Genomic DNA, 4,774 nt, shown 5'->3' with positions numbered 1-4,774 from the left:
CCCGACTGGGGGCCGATACCCCCGACGAGGGGTTACATTTCCCTGACAAAAGCAATGTGGGCGTGGTCGAGCTTCGATTAAAGGGTTCGAAGGTGGTCCACGGGGCGAAACCCCCTAAAATTTTAACAATTTAGGGGTTTCAAAGGCTTATTTAATCGATTCTAATATGTAGAAAATACATATAATTTTTTTTTTCTCCCTGACGAATTGTGTTTTTTCTCCCAGGCGGGGAGGAGGGGGTTTGTTTTCTCCCCAAAGGGAGGAGGTGTGAGGTGGGGCCTCGACTGCACCACCCTTGCACAACGTCTAGAGGCATCACTTGAGTTGACAGGTGCGCGTCGTGTGGTGAGTGACTAAACTACGTTAGGGTTTCTGCATACTGTATACATTAACAATATATTGATTTTTTTTGTATATCTATTGAGTTGCATATCATTAAGAGTGTGCCTCTTACAGACTTATATTGTTGAGAAAAACCCGGAAAATTTTAACGTTCATGTTTTTGCTAACACTGAGGCTGAAATTGCATAAAAATTAAGTACAAAATGAGAAAAAAATTGCGACGGAAGTAAAAATGTCAAATGAGGTTTTTCTTTAGAAAATACAAAAACGAACAATCTTATCTGTACCTTATTTGCATTAGGCAGGTGTGACTATGAAATACCCTCTATACAGTACATACTGCTGTAATGATAATCTTCTCTGTTTGGAAAGTGTGTAAAAAATAAGCATATAATATATTCATTCTAAGCCTGAAATCCAGAAAAAAATAACAACACTGAGCCTTGTCAAAGTTTACTTGTAGCCTACATAGAGAAGGAAAGCCTTTTCCATATCAGCCGAAATATCTGCTTGGCTGCCTATAATGTATGTTTAGAATAACCATGTTTTAGTTGTATATATATTTTTAGTTATATATATATTTTTGTCTATATATATATTATATATACTTTATATACATATAGTTATATATATATATATATATATATATATATATATATAGCCATTACTATCCGATAACACTGTTAACGTATATATAAATCAACAAAAGATAAGGTAAATACAGTGTTCGAATTAAGGACATGACGGTACATCGTGTAGCAACTCGAACAGCATAACATAAACTAAATTAATTTTACATGTAATCTAACCAATATTATAGACTTTTGGTTTTAATTGATCATGTTACTGTATTATCTAATGGTACACGCTGATGCCACATTATCTTGGTCACGTAACAAAACTATATTGCATAGTAGGTTTAGATAACATGAAATTAAGATTTACTATAACTCCCTTTACTATAAAATATAGTAGCACCTCTTTTTATATCCTGGCGTTGTCTTTGAGTAACTTAGTTAGTTCATGGAAATATATATATTTATTATATTAAGTTTTATGTCTATAAAATTTATTCCTGTGGAATTTTGCCTTCATAATATTATTTTTCTAAATTTGACATGTTTAGCATTTTCCCCTTACTCGGCTAATTATATTAAGGCATATTTACAACGTAGTGAATTAAGCCCTTCCACATTTTTGGAAATAATTATTCTTTTGAAAACATGGCTTTGTGGATTCAGAAAAGTCAATGACATTTTATCTATGAACTTTGACCCCTAAAAATAAAAAAAAAATATATATTAAAGCTTATTGACATTGTCATAAAAACAATTTATTTTTTTTTTCTTTCTATGCTTTGTTTGTCATACGCAAGATGAAGAATTCCCAAGAAAAATAAATTGGGCAAAATCGATCATTTTGAAAATGATTTTCCTTTCATGACCATTTAATTCATACATCCATTTATTATTAACCTTCAATTATTACTAAATTTAAAATGTCACATGGACTATCCCTGTGCATTTTGGGCTTGTTCAACTTATTTTTACAATCTTTAACCTCTATATTAAAAATCGTAACATATAAAAAATGCACAACCATCATTAATGTGAAATTTGTGAATGTACATAAGTTTTCGGATTGGGGCCTTCTATATTGTTAAAATAGTGGTTAATGAATTTTGTTACAACAGTGGTTACATCGTTGTTACAACAGTGGTTAATGAATTATTACAACAGTGGCAATTCAGGCTATCTAGAGGTGTCATGATCAAACATTTTCTTACCTCAGCCCCAACCATGGTGGGGCTGAGGTGGCATAGACCCTCCATCTATGAAAGTCCCTTTCTTGGTTCCCTCTTTTTCGAATTCCGCCACTGGGTTCCCCTGTCTTAACTCGGCCAATCGACTAGCAAAAAACGCGTCATACGCCTCTACGACGCGTGGTTGGTGATTGAAATATCACATTATTCAGTTTGCGTTGCCGCCGACAAGTAGTTACAGATACTTTACTTTAGCGAAGTAGGTTTCCATTTAAACTGCCACCGACAAGTAGTTACAGATACTTTACTTTATACGTTTATTTGAGCATGAATACAACGCAGTAAGCCATCGAGTTTTAAAATTAGAATCACAAGTATTTGTAAAACTTGTATATGACCTTGACCTCGTAGTACGATACACGAGCGCAATGAAAAAAAAAATCTCAAAAAATATACTGTACGTTTATTTGGGACTAAATACAACGCAGTAAGCCACCGAGTTTTAAAATTCTAATTCTAATTAAAACTTGTTTATGACCTCAGGCCCGTAGACAGAGGGGTGCAGAGGGTGCGGACGCACCCCCCACCCCACAAATTCCAAAAGGTCCACCTATTAAAACCTATGATTTCACAAAATCGTTCCTTATTATCACAAAATGCTATAGCATGCATTGCATTATATATTTGCCATCCAGCTTATTTAACCCGTTGATTTGTAATAATGTGGTATGAAATTTGTTAGAAATTGATCGTCTCCGGTGATTGCAGATTAATCTATGTAATATGAAGAATGTTATCTATAGGCCTGCAGATGTACAGGACATAATAACGTTACTTGTTCAGGTCTCAAAAACACCCAAATTAATAAAGATTTAAATGAAATATTCATGAATTATGTGTTTGAAAAATCTGTTATGTAAGACCCTCAAAATGCTACTTTGTCGCTTTTCTTACAAACCCCCTCCAGGCCTCTGCCCCCGGATCACCAAATTTCAAAAGTCCACTTTTTAAAACCTATTATTTCACTAAAGTTGATTTTAATATGTGCTACGAAATCTGTTGGAAATTATCAGCTCCAGTGATTGTAGACCTACAAATGTAAAGGAATTATAATTTCACAGTGGTGGATTCAAGGGGGAGACCCCCCCCCCCCACTAAAATTATAAAAGAAATGGAGAAAAAAGAAAAATCATCAAAGTTTGTCCGAGAGTGCCATTTCCGGCCACTTTGAGGTGCCATAATTATAAATTTCTTACCTCAGCCCCAACCATGGTGGGGCTGAGGTAGTATTGACCACCTGTTTGTGCAGCTTTCTCCCTTCACCCCACCCTCTATATCTCATGCCTTACTGTAGGTCCCTAGACAATACTCAAATGAATGAAAATTTAAATAGGATATTACAAATTATGGATTTTAGAAATCCATTAAAAAAGGCCCTCAAAATAATAATTTTTTCAAAGCTTCCAGAAGATTCGCCCCACCTTCGCGGGAGTCCCTAGGCAGTTAAGGTTCAAGCAAAACGCAACTCCCCATCGAAAATCCTGCCTACGGGCCTGGACCTTGAACTTGTAGTATCATGCACGGCAACAAGAAAAGAAAATTTCACATTTGTTAATTTGGCATTAGGTACGACGTAACGCAGTAAGTCACCGTGTTGGAAAAATATAATACAAATTCTTAGTAAACCTTGTATATGACCTTGACCTTGTAGTATAGTCATTGATAATACGCAACATGCTACAATATGTTTTTATATTCATTAAAAGTTATAACATAGTTGAATGAAACAAGTTATTACGAAGTGCGACAGCTTTGCGTATTACAACGTGAAAAAGTTAAGGTTTAGGTAGCCTACTACACATAATATGTATAAACGAGAAACACACACACACACACAAGACGAGCGATCAATTTTTTTTTCACGCTAACCGCTAATGTATCTGAAGTCAAAAATGAATGCGCATGTTACTTGTTAGCGTTGCTTTCCATAAAAATAATCAGAGACTCTGAGTTTTTCTTGTTATTGATGCCACTTCTTAAAGGGGTAATCTACAATGAAAATTTAAATGAACTTATTAGGCGTTTGCTTTGTCAAGCTAAGTAGTAATTCGTAAAACCACAAATCAATACAGCATACTGTATTAGGCCTATGTAGTGACGACCGGCTGATTTCAAGTTATTTGATAGTTTTTTTTAATTATTTAAATACAATATGTCGCGTTAATTCATTGTTTTAAAATGCCAAAATTAATACGATTTTAATAAACATTCTCGATGACTTTCAAATATTAAAAAAAAATAAATAAAACAGTATAAAATATGATGCAGTTCAAGAAAAACTAAAATAAGATGGGGGTGTCGACGTAAAGAAATTTTTTTTTTTTTTTTTGTTATTTTGCCTATGCAATTTTTTTCTCAACAATTTTCCAAAAAGAAGGTGCTCCTTAACACCAAGTGAGTAGATAAATTAAACAAGGAAAAAAGAAATGGCAAACAAGAGAAACTGCAAATTAACTGATACTAAGGCTACGTTCAAATTGTATAATGACAAATGTGAACAAGTATCACATAATCGAAACAAAAACTGCGGAACGAGAAGGTCGTAGTACACAGAATCTTGAAATATAAAAACATATAAACTACAACGATAGAGATGAGATCATCTTCAAG

This window comes from Anneissia japonica, unplaced genomic scaffold (assembly GCF_011630105.1).
Source record: "Anneissia japonica isolate Jap-2015-1 unplaced genomic scaffold, ASM1163010v1 scaffold1339_len174410_cov115, whole genome shotgun sequence".
NCBI lineage: Eukaryota > Metazoa > Echinodermata > Crinoidea > Comatulida > Comatulidae > Anneissia > Anneissia japonica.
The sequence above is the reverse complement of the archived record's forward strand: the minus strand, read 5'-3'. Positions refer to the sequence as shown.